This window comes from Ochotona princeps, chromosome 13, assembly GCF_030435755.1.
Source record: "Ochotona princeps isolate mOchPri1 chromosome 13, mOchPri1.hap1, whole genome shotgun sequence".
In the NCBI taxonomy this organism is placed as follows: domain Eukaryota; kingdom Metazoa; phylum Chordata; class Mammalia; order Lagomorpha; family Ochotonidae; genus Ochotona; species Ochotona princeps.
In genome coordinates this window covers 68669946-68687021 of record NC_080844.1, presented here as the reverse complement: position 1 = coordinate 68687021, position 17076 = coordinate 68669946, and the positions used below count along the sequence as shown (strand labels likewise).

General features: G+C 59.2%; 1 protein-coding gene across 1 annotated transcript in view; it reads right to left on the bottom strand.

Moving 5' to 3' along the window:
• The window catches only part of JAKMIP3 (Janus kinase and microtubule interacting protein 3), a 56218-nt gene extending 40884 nt beyond the window's left edge, over nucleotides 1–15334 (bottom strand). Inside the window, exon 1 of the mRNA XM_058671615.1 lies at nucleotides 15217–15334. The gene's annotated coding sequence lies outside the window, so the exon portion shown is untranslated. The remainder of the gene's footprint in view (nucleotides 1–15216) is intronic.
• Nucleotides 15335–17076: the final 1742 nt, after the last annotated feature.

The window sequence follows — 17076 nt, the reverse complement described above, 5'->3', positions numbered from 1 at the left end:
TCTTCCCAGCTCCTTCCCAGCGCAGCTCCTGCAGCTCCTTGTTCTATGACTCAGCACAGCCTGGTCGCTCTCTTCAGATGAAATTTGCCAGGCTGCGGCCGGCTGCATCGGGGGAGGAACTGTTTCCCCGGCTGCTGGCTCCGTGCTCCTAGCTCCTCGGTAAGACCTCCTGCCCAGGATGGCCCGTGTCCCCAGCACGGGCCAGCAGACTCGGCCCAGCAGGCTCTCCTGGGCAAGGATGCCTGCCTCTGCTGCTGATGCGCTCCTACAGCTAATCCCGCCTCTGCCCTGGTCAGCCTGAGCTCACGTGAACAGGGAACAGAGGCACCCTGGGCGATTGCTTGCCTGTGGTCAGGGACTCGCCCTCAGGATGCCCCGGGGTGTGTCCCCAGCACTGGACAGGCCCCTCGCCGGTGAAGCACGTGTCCCTGACTTTGCTCTCCATGGCACAGCTGAGACCGGAGGACACGGGGGCTTTCCCGTGCCCCGGGGCAGCTTATCCTACCCGGTGAGCATTTCTTCCTGCCAGTGCTGGGGAACAACAGTGCAGACACGGCCCTCTGCACCGGCTAGGCTGTGAGGGGCTCACCCCGCTGAACTCAGGCCAGCCTCCCCTTGGCGAAGGTGGCTCACTCGCCGGCCCCTTGGAAAAGGCAGAGGCACTCAGTGTCAGCTGGTGCGACGCAATCAGAGAGGTGGTGACAATGGCTGAGCTGACTCTTCTCCCACCCAACCCCGAGGGGCAGCGCGTGAGCCGGAGCCCAAGGGCTGTGGGGAGGTGGCCCAGGAGGGTCCGACCAAGACCCACTAAGCCAGCAGGGGCACAAGACCTGGGCTCCCAGCCTATATTCAGCGACTATTGGCATTGTCTTGGCAGGCCAAGTGCCCAGGGTCACAGAGCTAATTAGTGCTGGGGACAAACGCAAAACTGAGGACAGGGAGGGCTCTGTCAGAGGAGGCACCCAGAGGCTGGCCCCATCTTGGGGGTGCTCTGTCAGAGGAGGCACCCTGAGGCTGGCCCCATCTTGGGGGTGCTATCAGAGGAGGCACCCTGAAGCTGGCCCCATCTTGGGGTGGAGGTGCTGTCAGAGGAGGCACCCTGAGCCTGGCCCCATCTTGGGGTGGGGGTGCTGTCAGAAGAGGCACCCTGAGCCTGGCCCCTGCCTTGAGGGTGCTCTGTCAGACGAGGCACCCTGAGGCTGGCCCCTGCCTTGAGGGTGCTCTGTCAGACGAGGCACCCTGAGGCTGGCCCCATCTTGGGGTGGAGGTGCTGTCAGAGGAGGCACCCTGAGCCTGGCCCCTGCCTTGAGGGGGTTCTGTCAGTGGAGACTGCATCAGCCAGTTCCCATGTTTCCAGACCCCAAGAAAGTGACCCAGTAATGGCTTGGGCACTGATTCGCTCAGTGACCAATGTTCCAATCCTCATCCAGTAATGGACACAGATCTAAGAGTTTGAATGTGATCAGTTAAGGCTGCTTCAGGCAATATCATCTCTATGGTACCAGCACAAAAGGCCCTACATAAAGGCAGTGCCAGGGACGGGGCACCATGGCAGCCACCGGCCAGAGCAGGTGTGCCGTTCACCACAGGGTCTGACCAGCGTGTGCATGCTATGGCCACAGCACAACACCAATTGCAAACCCTGAGTTCCATAGCTGCTCAGAGAGCTCACATCCCACTCTGGGTGTTGAACCAATGTGTGCTTACTTTTTGGAGCAGGGAACTCTCAAACAAACTTGGCACCAACTTCTCCACATGCGACCGTCAAGGCCTCAGGTGGGCTCGTGAGGTGCAGGTGGAGGGACCCAGGGCACAAGGCGAGGGTCAGGCCATGCGGGCTTAGTGGAGTGGGGGTGGGGGGTCCTTGGGTGTGTGCATGCTCGGTGGGGTGTGTGCGGGGAACTAGGGTGGGCTCGGCAGGATGCAGGTGGGGGGACCTCAGGCGGACGTGGAGGTCCAGGTAGTGAGGGTTGGGCAGGGTTTTGGTGGGGGGACCTTGGGTGTGTGCCCAGTGCCAGGCTGCACGGGCTCAGTGGGGTGCCAGTGGGGGCACCTCAGTGACGCAGGCTCAGCAGAGTTCAGGTAAAGGGACCTTGGGCATGCCCCCAGTGCCAGGCTGCACAGGCTCCGTGGGGTACAGGTAGGGGACCTTGGGCACACACCTGAGCACCAGGCTGCGGCAGCCCTAGTTCACCCTGGTGGCATCTTGTTTTTGGATATGAAAGTGAAATGTGCTGATTGCGGAACATGTGGGAACCTAAGGGATAAAGGCATGGTCCGGCTGCCTGGGGGCTGCCAGGGTACACTGTCAGCTCCAACCTTGGCTCTGTCAGGTGTCCACAGCCGAGGCCTTCCTGCAGCACAGCATGGGCAATGCAGGTGCCTCTGGAGGAGGTGGCTCACGCACCCCGCCTACCCGAGCTGGAAGTCTCCCCTTCCCTCTTCCAGGCCTGTCCCTGACCTTGCTCACCCTCCCTGTACGTACTGCCACACGGGCTCAGGGCCACCCTCTGGCCCATTGCTCAGGGTCCTCAGGGTTCACTCAGATGCCCCAACCCAACCCTACCAAGTCCAGTCTTCCTTCTCTTTTTGTTCTGAGCCAGCATCCAGCAGGCATCTCAGCAGGCCCCTGGCTTCGCTTCCTCGGGTATCTCCAGCCCTGCACCCCCAGTAGCCAGCCTGGCTGTTCTGAACCGGCCAGATACCCCTGGAGGGAGGCCAACACCTTCAGCTTTTGTGTTTGTGACTGAGCAGGGCACTTCTTCAGGTCAGCCTGAGGCATGGCTCCATGTGCACGTGTGCAGGGTCTCTGTGTACCACATGGGCGTGTGTGCACAGTTCTGTGTGTGTACTCACAGGGCGTGTGTGCACAGCTCTGTGTGTGTACTATACAGGGACGTGTGCACAGCTCTGTGTACCATACAGGATGTGTGCACAGTTCTATGTGTGTACTATCCAGGGATGTGTGCACAGCTCTGTGTGTGTACTATCCAGGGATGTGTGCACAGCTCTGTGTGTGTACTATACAGGATGTATGCACAGCTCTGTGTGTGTACTATACAGGGATATGTGCACAGCTCTGTGTGTGTACTATACAGGGATGTGTGCACAGTTCTGTGTACCATACAGGATGTGTGCACAGTTCTGTGTGTGTACTATCCAGGGATGTGTGCACAGCTCTGTGTGTGTACTATACTGTATGTGTTCAGCTGTGTGTGTGTACTATACAGGGATGTGTGCGCAGCTCTGTGTGTGTACTATACAGGGATGTGTGCACAGCTCTGTGTGTACTATACAGGATGTGTGCACAGCTCTGTGTGTGTACTATACAGGGATGTGTGCACAGCTCTGTGTGTGTACTATACAGGGAAGTGAGCACAGCTCTGTGTGTGTACCATACAGGGATGTGTGCACAGCTCTGTGTGTGTACTATACAGGATGTATGCACAGCTCTGTGTGTGTACTATACAGGGATATGTGCACAGCTCTGTGTGTGTACTATACAGGGATATGTGCACAGCTCTGTGTGTGTACTATACAGGGATGTGTGCACAGCTCTGTGTGTGTACTATACAGGATATGTGCACAGCTCTGTGTGTGTACTATACAGGATGTGTGCACAGCTCTGTGTGTGGTACTATCCAGGGATGTGTGCACAGCTCTGTGTGTGGTACTATACAGGATGTGTGCACAGCTCTGTGTGTGTACTATCCAGGGATGTGTGCACAGCTCTGTGTGTGTACTATACAGGGATGTGTGCACAGCTCTGTGTGTGTACTATACAGGATATGTGCACAGCTCTGTGTGTGTGTACTATACAGGGATGTGTGCACAGCTCTGTGTGTGTACTATCCAGGGATGTGTGCACAGCTCTGTGTGTGTACTATCCAGGGATATGTGCACAGCTCTGTGTGTGTACTATACAGGATGTATGCACAGCTCTGTGTGTGTACTATACAGGGATGTGTGCACAGCTCTGTGTGTGTACTATACAGGATGTGTGCACAGCTCTATGTGTGTACTATACAGGATGTGTGCACAGCTTTGTGTGTGTACTATACAGGGATGTGTGCACAGCTCTGTGTGTGTACTATAGAGGGATGTGTGCACAGCTCTGTGTGTGTACTATACAGGATGTGTGCACAGCTCTGTGTGTGTACTATACAGGGAAGTGAGCACAGCTTTGTGTGTGTACTATACAGGGATGTATGCACAGCTCTGTGTGTACTATACAGGGATGTGTGCATAGCTCTATGTGTGTACCCACAGGGAAGTGTGCACAGCTCTGTGTGTGTACTATACAGGATGTGTGCACAGATCTGTGTGTACTATACAGGGAAGTGAGCACAGCTTTGTGTGTGTACTATACAGGGATGCGTGGTGTGTGTACTCAGAGGGACGTGTGCACAGCTCTGTATACCTCATGGCACACATGCATGTTTACACTGTGACACTCAGTTTTTGAACAATAACAGCCTACTTCACACATCCATTGGCAGCTCCTTTGTCGCTCTACGTGCATCTCGGGGCACCTGCATACAGGTGCACGTGGCCCCGGGCGGCCTCTCAGGGACAAACACACGTACTTTCCTTTCCCACCTGCTTCCCTGTGGATGAGGACAGAGTTGGTTCGGTCTTTTCCTCTGAGTCCATCTCCTGTCTGCCTGCTTGGGGTCTTTGGAGCAGGGATCTAGGCAGGAGGACCCTAAAGTCAGTCCCCAATTCCCCTGCGTGGCTCCACGGTACAGAAGTCTGAACCAGGGACACGACCAACAGGGCAGAAAGGAGGCATGGCAGGGACATGGGTGGCAGGGAGCAGCCTGGGTTTGTCCCACACAGGGCAGTCAGGCCACCTCGCTTGCATAACGGATGCTCCTGGCCACCGTGTGAAATGCCAGTCACTTAGCCACAAACATCTGCATCCCCCTCCCCCTGACTCAGGCTGGTCCACCTCTCGTACTTTCCACTTTCCAGGGCACAGGAGACACCAGCCCATGTCACAGGCACACATGTGTGTGGTCCAAGTACAGTGGGCAGAGCCTGTGCCATCACGGTGTATCCCCAACACACCAACACTGGTTGTTGCCCAAATAATGGTCCTGCTTATGGCACAGGGCGGAGCCCCCAAAGTAACCCCGTGGGCAAAACGATCCCCCAGGCCAGCATGGACACCACAGCCGAAGGCCCTGCAAACAGAATCCATGTCCCTCGCAGGTGAGGGGCTCCAGGCATGTGAGGAAGCACAGGGCCCAGGGACTGCGGCCCTCGGAGGACCCTTCATGGTGGGTTGCTCGCTGTAGCCCCAGAGCAGGCCTGCGAGGCTCACCTAAGCCCCACACCAACAGTCATGAGGCACCAGCCCACGAGGTCGTCCAAAAAGAGAGCATGAGTGTGTCTGAGAGCTCAGTTGCCCGACAGCTCCATGTAATGGGTGTGCCCAGGCACACCTGTGGAAGGCCAAAATACCTGGTGCTTTCACCCACCGAGTATATGTCCATCATCTCCCTCCCGATATCTGGGAGCTGCTCTCCACACCCCAAAGCAGAGTGTCCCTCGGGTGCCATTCACCCCACACCTGTGCCCGCCCCACCTGTGCCCGCCCTGCTTGTGCTTGCACTCAGATGACGGCACGACCCACCCCAGCAGCTGTTCCTAGAACCCTGTGGACCCCATGCTTCAGAAATTCACTGCTTGGCCTGCCTGTATTTCCACCCACAGACGCTGAACAAGGACAATACCAGATGAGGACAACTTGGTGCCAAAGGCACCACTTGCTCTGGGATGTTAAATGAGGCCCTGGAGACCCTGATCCCACACGTACACCTGCCAACTTGGCTCTCACAATGGCCCAAGGGGCATCACTGCCAAGGCACAGAGAATGCTGACCACCACTGCCGGGTGCTCCAAGACATGAGCCTGTCCCTAGGTTGGCCAATAGAAGAAGGACATGGGGCCAAGGCCTTGATACTGTAGGTGCCTGTCTGGCCCTAGGACAGGGGCCCAGCTGTGGGCACTCTTGGCCACCCCCCTGCCTTGTGTGTACCAGCTTGTGCCAGGAGCACACTGTGGTTACGTTCTGTGCTAATGGGCAAGCCAAACCACAGTGAAGAACACACTGCATTCACACTGGGCAGCAAGGCCAGGCAGCTGTCCCAGCCACGGCCCCTTCATGGGACAGCACAGGGCACAGCTGCCTTCCTGCCACAGTTGAGGAAAAGCAGAGAATGATGAATGCAGGGCAAGGTGAGGAATGCCACAGCAGCACCATGTCCCCACCTGGTCTGGCGCCCATCCCACGCTGTGCCAAGGCAGCCACAGGTGGGCAGGAACACCCTGCCAGGTGCCCCTCATCCACACAGTCCCTTGTTGCAAGTGTCCCTCTGCTGGGTGAGGCTGCAGCTGGCTCTGCAGGGGCCTGGCATGGGCACCTGCACGGGAGTCAAGGCCTCAGGGCCTAGCTGGCCAGCAGGGCAGGAGCCAGGACTTCCTGGTCCCCTCTTGCTTCCCAGGAGGCTCCCTTGGAGTCCAGCACCCAGTGAGCATAACACGCTGCCTCCCCTCCGGCTCCCTCTTCAGCCCTCAGTCCTGCTTCCCGGGGTCCCTGTCTGAAACACACTCCTTAATGTGAGCCTTCACGTCTGGTTTGCTGGGTAAGGTTGAGCTCTGGCAGGACCTGGGTGTAGACTGCTGGCACCTGCAAGTAGCCCTGGAGAGGGATCCCAGAACCCTGGGTGCAAAGATCAGTCAGTTCAGCTGGGCATTCCTGGCATCACAGAGGTAGACTGGGATGTGGAGCAGGTGGAGGTAGGGGCCGAGAGACCCACTTGACTCCCAGGGGCCACTGCTAAAGTTTAAGCAGGAGACAAGAGGCCCTATGTCCCCCAGCCAACTGTGAGGGTAGAGATGTGGCGTGCAGCCTCTGCTGGTACCTGGTGTCAATTTAGGAGTGTATCCACCTATTCCATGGGCCTGAGGACCAAGCGTGGGTCTGATGCGTCCCTCAGCCCTTCACACACCCTGCTGAAGGTCAGACACCTGCAGCCCCAGGACTGCTGGGTACCAACAGCCTGAGGACTTGGTGGCTGCAAGGTACCGGGGGGCAAACACCCACTGCCAGCCGCCTCAACTGCCCTGAAGGCTCCAGTCTGGCTGTGCAGCCTTCATAAACCCCAGGCTGCAGCAGCCAGATGCTGCTCTCTGCCAAGAGCCTGCAGAGTGCCACTGCCAGGTTCCTGGAGCTTTCAAAGGCCCGTTTGTTCTCCCCAGGTTTTTAATGGGCTCATTCTCCACTGCCACGGGTGGGGGGGGGGGAACAGGGGCCACAGCAGGCTCCAGGCACCGAAGGATGCCAAAGGATAGCTGCCTTACTGCTGACAAGGGGGTCCAGGCCGACAGCAAGGCATCCACTGGGAAAGCATTAGGGTTTCCTGGGAAACAGAGAAGAGGAAGCCTGGGTAGCCGCGGCTGGACCACAGCGGCGGGTGGGGTGGGGGGGAGGAGTGAGGAACGCACTGCTGGGCATGTGCTTGGCCGCGCAGCCTCCCTGCCGCCCAGCAGAAGCGGGGTCCTGTGGGGTGAGCAGTGAGGCGGGCTGCGGCCACACCTTTTCCAAGAGCAGCTGATGAGCAGGAGCAGTGCTGGTAGAGACTGGCCAGGAGGGTGGAACCGACCACACTTGACAGAAAGCTTTTGCCAGCAATGAGCCGCGTGCAGAGGGCAGGGGAGACGAGGAGAAGAGATGTGCAATGAGAGGGGTTCCCCAGGGACTCCACTGGGCGAAGGCTGCCGGCCGAACTCTGGCTCCCACGCAGCTGGTGGCAAAGGGACCAAACCCTGGCAGGAAAGGGGAGGCAGGGCATGGCCAGGGCCAAGCTTCGAGGCCTGCTCCGCAGGGACCCGCTGACCACGTCCCCAAGTTCAGGGAGAAAGAAGGCGCAGCAGGAGCAAGTGTGAATTAACGCAGAGGCCGCCCTGCAGCTTCAGCTCTGCTCCCCGCCCGGCTCTGGCTGCATCTTACCTTCCTCTTTGTACCAAGCGTTCACGGAAATAACGCTGTTCTAATTCACACACTTGCTCTCAGGACAAGCTGCCCTGTGCACGTCAGAGGCCAGCGAGTTAGGCCTGTGTGCCCTGCAGGCCATGTCACTGAGAGTCAGAAGGGCCTGAGGCCGGGGATGCGTGGGAAGCCAGGATCTACCTCCCACTAAGAGTCCAACCTTTGGAATTCCGGCTCTGGCTCGGGGAGAAATGAAGGCAAAGGTACAGATCCCAGACATCTGCCCGCCATGAACCCAGAGGGTCTTCCAGGGTTGGTGGGCACGCAGGACCCTCTCCTTCCCAGCTCCTCGAGGCTGGGGAAGAGGTCCCAGGACCAGGCTTTACTGCCCCTTGCCCAGCCAGTCTTGCAGCCCTAGGAACAGCTTTGTAGGTGCTGTCCATGATGCAGCCACTCAACTCCTTCCCCTGGACTGGCTTACTCATCACCCCTGGGTCTCATGGGTCTGCATTCCAATTACTGTGGCCCACGAATCCTGCCCTCACCTGCAGTATCACCTGACCAGTGCTGGGCCACTGGTGGACTGCCACGAAGGCCCCGGTCTGGAGTCAGCCTGCCCGCCCCCCTGAGCAGGTATGCTCACAGCTCCTCTGCCCTGCCTCCACTGGTCTTACCCCAGCCTCCTCCTGGGCCTTGTGGAGTTGCAGCAGGAAAGAGGTATGGACAGCAACCAAAGCCACTTCTGAGCGGATTCACATAAGCAGCGACCGGGAAGTCTTCACCCACATGCTGGGCACATGACCCACACACGTGCACGCCTAACCTTCCTGGTAAGCAGGAGGAACTGGGAGACAGCATGGAGCTCAGGTGTGTGCAAGCCATGCCTGCCAACACAGGAGCCTTCACCAAGCCACAGTTCACCCTCACTCCATGGGAACCGGGGGGACCTCACCAAGCCACAGTTCACCCTCACTCCATGGGGACCACGGGGGACCTCACCAAGCCATAGTTCACCCTCACTCCATGGGGACCACGGGGGACCTCACCAAGCCACAGTTCACCCTCACTCCATGGGGACCTCACCAAGTCACAGTTCGCCCTCCTCAGCATCCATGGGGACCATGGGGGCACCTCACACCTGGCCTTTTCCAGGTCACAGAGAAAAGCCATGGTCCACTTGGGCCATTCCAAAAATGGACCTGAACCACAGTAAAGTTGCCTCCACCTTGCCGTCTCATGGAAGGGTCCCCTGCCTTCTTCACCCTTCCACGGAAGCAAAACGGAGAAGCTTTCCCAGTTGCTTGGAGAGATCAGATCTAACCGACGTCCTACCCATAGCCCCAAATTGCAGGGGACAACCAGAATGCAGACAACCAGACCACAGAGAAGAGGGCTGGGCAGTGCCCTCTGCAGGCTTGCTCTGCGTCCCGTGTGTGGTGGATTAGTGACGCTCTGGGGGCACAGGAGGAGGAGCCCATGCATGAAGCTGCTTCCAGAAGAGTCCCACAAGGCACCCGAGTGCTGTATCACCCATGTTGCGTGCCCAGCTCCATGCAGGGGAGAGGGAAGAGCGGAGCCAGGCACAACAGCCTAGCCAGCTCACGGCTGGGGCTCGGACGGCAGCTGGGCTGCAGGTGGCCCTGGTCCTCCAGCTGCCCACCAGGGCATCAAGCCCCTCCCTGGAGAAGGCTGAGTCTGGCCTAGGTCTGAGGGAAAGCCCAAGCAGACACAACAGGGCCAGGCCTGGGCAGCTGTGACATCCGGGAACCAGGCCAGTGAGGAGAACCAGTCCACAGGGGCACAAGCTTCCATAAACACCAGTCACACCAATTCTCTCCACTTCAAACCAGACTTGCTCTCAGAGCAGCTGAGGCTCACAGCAAAGTTAGTACAACACAGGATCCCACGTGCCCCCATCCCCACGACTGGCACTAAAAAGGTGCAGTCATGAAACAGTCCACACCAGAACCACAGGAAACGATATGGAAAACTTGGATTTAAAAAAAAAAAATAGCATCGTTGAAAATAGAAGCCATGGGGGCAGCTGGAGAAAACAGAAGGGGATGTATTAGCAGCAAGCAGGGACAAAACCCTGACGGGACACAGCAGCCAGGGCTGGACAAAAGTCGCCTCTGTAGGAAGTGAGTGGGGATCCTGACCAACAGAGCGAGATTCAAGCCTGAGATGCAACGTGTCCAATCTCCAAGCTGGGTCTGTGACAGAGAAACTTCCAAGCCACAAAGCTTCCACAGGGCATGCTCTGGTCCACTCCCACCCAGGCCATGGAGCCACGCTTAGGTCCACTGCCACCAAGGTCACAGGGATCACGCTCTGTTCTACTGCCACCAAGGTCACAGGGATCATGCTCAGGTCCACTGCCACCAAGGCCACGAAGCCACATTCTGTTCCACTGCCATCAAGACACAGGGGACCACATTCTTGTCCACTGCCACCAAGGCCACGGGGACCACGCTCAGGTCCACTACTTGCCGACACGCTGACTGGTGGCACAAGCTCTCTGTTTTTGTAGGGGTGGAGAACCTGGCCAAGTGCATGGCTCCCATCAGCCCCCTTGATCTATACATCCTGCCTCTAAGAACCCCTAATGCACCAGGCTCTTCCAGCAGACCCATCCCCACAGCCCAGGGCTCGGAACCACCTGATGCCCATGGACGGAGCACCAAGCAGCACGGGAAGGCATGGTGGAAAGCTGTGGTCCGAGACTCAGCCAGGATGGGCACTGGGGACAGTGAGCAGTGCAGGAGTGGGGAGGCCCTGCCCACACATACAGAGTGGATGCCGTGAGCACTGATGCTCATGGCCGTGACGCAGGAAATGGCCTTGCCTTAGCAGGCCCAGCCCAGCACTGCCTGGCCAGCTCAACTGCCACTCCATCCAGGGTCCAGCAAAAAGCCAACACCTCAGACTGAAGTAACCTTGAACCTGACCGGGACTGCCTGGGGTGTGTGGGAAGGATGCCGCAGAGAAGCCTGGAGGAGGAAGGCCACCAGGCCTGGCCAACAGACACAAGCGGTGCTGGGAATGGCGGCTGATCCCTGTCAGGGAGGCAGAGCCCAGGCCCTGCTTCACCCCTGTCCGGGGATAGCGGCGTGGTGTAGCTAACATGACCCTGGGGGCGGGTAGAATTCCAGGCTCCTGGCTTCAGCCTTGGTTGTTCCACAAGTGAGCTAGCAAAGGGAGATCACTCCGGGCATCTAGGTCTCTTTCAAACAGATGGGAAGCGAAAGGGGCAGGTTGGTGGTGGGGAGGGGAGAATGGGGAAAATAAAGAGACATAAAGGGACGACTGTCACAGTGCAGCCGGAATCTCAGCAGGTACTCAGAAACAGACTGGTCAGCTTGGGTTTTTTTTTTTAAAGATGTGTTTATTTTTAATAAATGAAAGGTTACAAAGAGAAGAAGAGAAAAAGAGAGGCCATCCATCCACCGGTTCACTCCCCAACTGGCTGCAATGGCCAGAGCTGGGCCCTGATCTGAAGCCAGGAGCGTCCTCCAGGTCTCCCACACAGGTGCGGGGTCCCAAGGCTTTGGGCCGTCCTCCACTGCTTCCCCAGGTGTGTTAGCAAGGAGCGGGATGAGAAGTGGAGCAGTCCAGACCAGAGCCAATGCCCGTATAGGATGCGGGCACCACAAGTGGAGAAATAGCCGGATATGCCATGGTGCCAGCCCCCAGGCTGATTAACTACCAACTACCAGGCATCAAGGATAAACAAATTCTACAAGGCCTCCCAGCAAAAAGATGAAGATTGATTAACATACAAAGTCGAAAGAATTTGACCAGCCACCATGCTTTTAAAACAAACGCAGAAGCAAGAAAACGCTGACTCGGTGGGGGAAAGGCCCAGCCACGGGCTGGAACGGTGATGGAGCCTGGAACCCTCAGCCTGCCTCAAGCTTACCTCCATCATCACTGTTACCACTGGGCCTTAGCCCACAAACAAAATGATTACTAATACAGATCAATCATTATCCATCTATCCCTACAGACACAGATGACTGACCGGTTACCCACATGTCCTTCCTGATACAAACCAGTAACCAGCCACCCTTGTGTCCCTGCCAATACGGATCAATAGTCAACCATCCAGGCCTCCCCACTGGCCCAGATCAGTAATCACTCACCCACGTGTCGTCACTGATAGAGATCAATGATGCACGTGAGCAACGGGGGGAGGCACAGCCTTGCCTACCATCCTGCCTGCTTCCTGCTACTGAGCTCGGCTGAGGAAACGCTCATGTGGCACCTGGGGGCGGCCACGGCTCCCGTGAGGACCTGGCCCTGCAGGTGGAGGGAGGCGGCTCCCGTGAGGACCTGGCCGTGCAGGTGGAGGGAGGAGGGTGCCTGGGCCGATGGCAGGTCCCTCAGGGTAGCCACCGTGCCAGGCATGCTGCAGTAGTCTGAGGACCACCCACCTCCAAAACAACAAAGGAGGACTAAGCTTCCACCATCCTGACGCTGTGTGCTTCTGGCTTAGGAGAGTTCCATAGGATCTGGACCCCACCATATCCACGTGGCAGAATTCCAACTTCAATTGTCAAAGGAACAGAGAATGGATACAACACCACAGCAATAACCAGACACGCACAGCGATGCCAACACTTGTGGTGAACAGCTGAGCCTCGACAGCACATCTCCCAGATAACCACCACGAGGAGGTACGAACAGGCCCTTGCAGGAGGCAGGCACTGCAGCGGGCAGCGGCCATGGACAGGACCTCAGCTGTGTGGCCAGTGGAGCACACTGCTCAGACATGTCATTACCCGAGATGCCACATGCACACGGACGCCCCAAGAGGTGGTCCAGGCTGCCGTACGTGTGGACACCCCACGCTGTTACACACAGACACCCCAAGAGGTGGTCCAGGCTGCCGTACGTGTGGGCATCCTGACATGTTACCCACAGGTGGACACCCCAGGCTGCTACCCATGTGGATGCCTGAGCCGCCATATGCAGACTGAGAGCACAGCCCAGGCCACACTTAACCAACCACCCAACCGCAGGATCCACAAGCCTGGAAGCCACACAGGACAAGGAGGAAGGCTGCTTGGCAGCACGGCAGGGACACGGAGCCTCGGCAGCTGAGTGTGCTGGCTGCCATGGAGGCTTCATTTGCAGGGCAGCTCCTTGTCCCTGCCTCCTCAAAGGACAGTCCATCTCGTGTCCCTGCCTCTCAGCCCCCAACACTATATGCACTTCCCGCAGGGCCCCCTCGACCCCAGGACAGGGATTCACATGAAACCCCTTAAGTAAAATAAAGTAAGAAATTCCATCAGGATCAAGAACCAATGTGCCCACAGTGGAACACCACACAGCCCTGGAAAAGGAGCCACTATGCCAAGCTTGACAACCCAAAACAACAGAACATGGCTCTGAGCCAAAGGAGCCAGGTTCAGGTCCCCGGCTGAGGCTTCCCTGGGTCTCAGGCTCCGCATAGCTCTGCCTTCCTCGTTGGGGGTGTGGCACGTGCCTGGTTCCCATGGTGGCTGCTCAGGACTGAGGCCCGCGCTCCCTCGGACCTTTGTGAGGTGGGGTCAAATGAGGCCAGGCTGGGTTCAGAGGAGTGACCAGCAGCTGGGCCTCTGCCCGCCAGCTGGGGGCTCCTGCTAGAACCCAGCCATTCGGCCTCTGCCTGTGTCACCCGCTGTCTGTGAGCTCAGTGTCTCACCTGAGGTCTGGGACCATTTCAACCCTCCCCCAGGGACCAAGCCCAGTGAGCCTCAGCCACACAGGAGGGCACGGAGGTGGGCACAGACAGCCTGGCACCTGGGATTCCTCCCAAAATGCCACTCCGCAACTGCTCGGCAGGCACTGAGCAGACCCTGTGCTGGCCCCTGTGGGTACTGGGCACAGGGACAGCAGGGATGGGTCTTCCAGCCTGACCTCGCTCACTTCCCCTCCATCAGGTGGGCGACAGGCGGCGGGCGGCGGGCAGCCTCAGCACTGGCAGTCGGTCTCACCTCAGCAACGTCCTGGAGCACCCAGCTTGCTCCCGTGTGCCATGAACGTTGCACCTCCTTCACTCCCGCCACCCCCAAGTTCACTACTCCAGGAAGGGAGTGAGGAGCTGGACCCCACCCAGCGGCCTCCGCCCAGGCAGCCCAGAACTGAACAGGCACGGTGGAAGGAGCCACACATCTGGCCGGGGCTTCCTCCCAGGGAAAACCCTAGAGGGAGCCTTGCCTCCTGGCCCCAGGATCACAGGGGACAAGCAGACCTCTTGCTGGGAGCGGGGGCAAGTGGTGAGTGGCTCCTCCAGGTCACACGAGGGAGGCCGGCCGGGGCGGATGGAGGGAGGCTGGGGACCTAGGTCAGTCAGCGCCCTCAGCAGGCCTGCTCCTCTCCAACCCCAGGCCTAGGCAGAGGGCACGCAGAGGCCTTCCCTCACGTCACCACATCACCTGCAGCCCCTCACGCCAGGAGTTGAGGTCCCCTCAGCCCGTTTTCTGAATCTGCAGACAACACGCAGCACAGCCTTCACCCAACTGCGGAAGCCGGGGCGACCCCCGCGGCCAAGGTCAAATGTTCTCCGCAACCGTTTCTAGGAAGCTGCCCAAGCCAGCGCCTCCTTAGCGACCCGTATCCCTATTATACGCGATGACATCCCACGGCCCGGTGACCCTTCCTGGAGGCAGGATTGCGTGGAATTTTAACAACTGAACGTCAGAAAATTAAGAGGAGCCGCGCGGCTCGCTGCTTCCCATAGGAGGCCTAGCCCGAGACACCGCAATGCCAATCCCTGCACCTGCTCCCGCACCTGCGCGGCCGCACCCGAGCGTCTCCGCCCGCCCCAGGCCTGTACCAGGCGCAGGGCGGCGCGGCAGCCTGGGGAACGCGCGCGGTGGAGACGCGCCCGCGTAGGTCGATGGAGAGGCCCCCGGGGACCCCGCCGCCCTGGCGTGTGGACCCCCAACCCGGCGCGGAAAACGCCAGCCTGCCGCTGCTCACCGAGGCTCCTGCGGCTGCCGGCAGCTGCGGGCGGCGCGTCCGATGGCCCCGCTCGGCCATGGCGGTGGCGGCGCTGGCGGGGGACGCGCGTCCCGGCGGCGGGCCCCCCCTCCGGCTGGCCTCCCGCACGCCCCTCCCCCGTTTTCCTGGATGCTGGGCTCCTTCAGAGCGGATTCCCTCTCTGGAAAGGAGCTGGCCACAGTGCTGACCACAGCCCGGCCGCGCCCCGGGCCGCAGGCGGTGAGCTCACTCACCTTGCGCGCTGCGTGGAGCCGCCGGAGCCGCGGCGCGGCCGCACGTGGGCGCGCTCCCGGCCCCCGGGCGCCCCGCCTGCTGGAGCTGCTTCCCACGCCCTGTGCGGGAGCGCAGGGCGGCTGCTGGGGTTCAGAGCCGTGGAGGTGCCCGCCTGGAGTCCCGTGCCCGGGCAGCAAGGCGGAGCCAGGCACGCTGCCGGCAGCCGCTGGGGGCCCCTGGAGTGAGAGAGCCGGCCCCGGCGGCGGACCGTGAGCAGCGCAGAACCGCGCGGGGCGTGCACGCGCCCTTCCCCCATGCCCTGAGCTTGCGAATCAGCAGAGCCCCGAGTCCTAGGCGTGGACAGCGCATGCTGCTTTCCCTAAAGAGTTTATGTATTTGAAAGGCGGAGTGAAAGAGACCCGCTGGTTCATTCTTCCAATGGCCGCCACTGTCAGGTCTAGGTTAAGCAGGAGCCAGCAGCCAGGCGCCCACGTGGATAGCAGACCCCCGAGTACCCCAGCCGCACGTGCGGCGCATTAGCGTAGGGCGTGATTTTCTGGAGTGATGCCGGGTTAGAGTCCAACTGGGGTGTGTCTCAAGCCACTTGGGATCCAGTTCCCTGTTAATGAGCCTGGGAAAGCAGCCGAGGACCGGCCAGGCAGGGCAGGATGAGGAGATCTTTCGCAGGGAAGAGGAGTGGCGCCCACCTCGCCTAGGACTCCGTCCCCAGGGAAGAAGCACGCCCCCCGCCCTTCACTCTTCAGGATGTGAAGTTTCAAGGTGGGAGACCACCATGACACAAGGAAGAGGCACCCGGGGGTGGTGGGGGGCGGAGAGTGCTGTGGGGGCAGCTGGGTGTCCCCCTCGCCCCGTGGAAGGGCCTGGTAGCCATCGCCCAGCCCAGGGGTCGCGTAGCTGGGGGGTGGAGGGCCGTGTTGGTTCTCGGCCTGGGGCACCTGTTGTGATGTCATCACCAGCAGACCCTGCCTGAGCTCACACGCCTGGTAGAGTGTGCAGCCACAGGTGTTTCCTTTCCGCGTGAGAGGAACACACAGTGCTGGTGTGACTCGGGAAACAGGAATGGCACTGGGAGGATGAGGAAGGCCGCCAGGGGTGAGACGGTGGAACAACCCTGGCAGACCTGACGGCCATGCTCTCGTCCGCGGTCATTAGGACACCGGTGTGGCAGGCCTGGATGGTCATGCTCTCGTCCACAGGTGTTAGGACCACCGTGCAAGTCCTCGGGTAGCCAACCACCACACTGCGTGATGAAAGGTTTAAAGTGAAATGAGAGCTTTCTTGGGAAAAAAAAAAAAAAACATTACAGGAAACCGTAAACAGAGTATTTGAAAGCAGCCTGATGGAATGCCAGGAGATGGGAAGAGATGAAATATTCAAAATTAGAAAGCCTAGCTTGCGCTGTGGTGTGGCAACCCCCACTTCCAGGCACCAGTCTGAGCCCACTCAGCGGCTCCACTTCCCATCCAGCTTCCTGCCTGTGACCTGGGAAGGCGGCAGAGGATGGCCCAAGGCCTGGGACCCTGCACCCGTGTGGGAGACCCGGAAGAAGCTCCTGACTTCTGGCTTTGGATCAGCTCAGCTCCGGCCGTTGCGGCCACTTGGGGAGTGAACCAGAGGAGGGAAGATCTTTCTCTGTCTCTCCTCCCTAAATCTGCATTTCAAATAAGAAATCTTTTTAAAAAGATGAATCCGCAAACTCAGCACAGCTGTGGAGAAAATGAATGAACCATAGAGCAGGGAGAGATGTTTCCTCAAAAGAAACCCAGATTCAAAGAGGTAGGACAAGCGGCGCCAGAGCAGCGTGTGGGGGTGACGGGTGACCCGCAGGAGGGGGCAGCGTGTGGGGGTGACGGGCGACC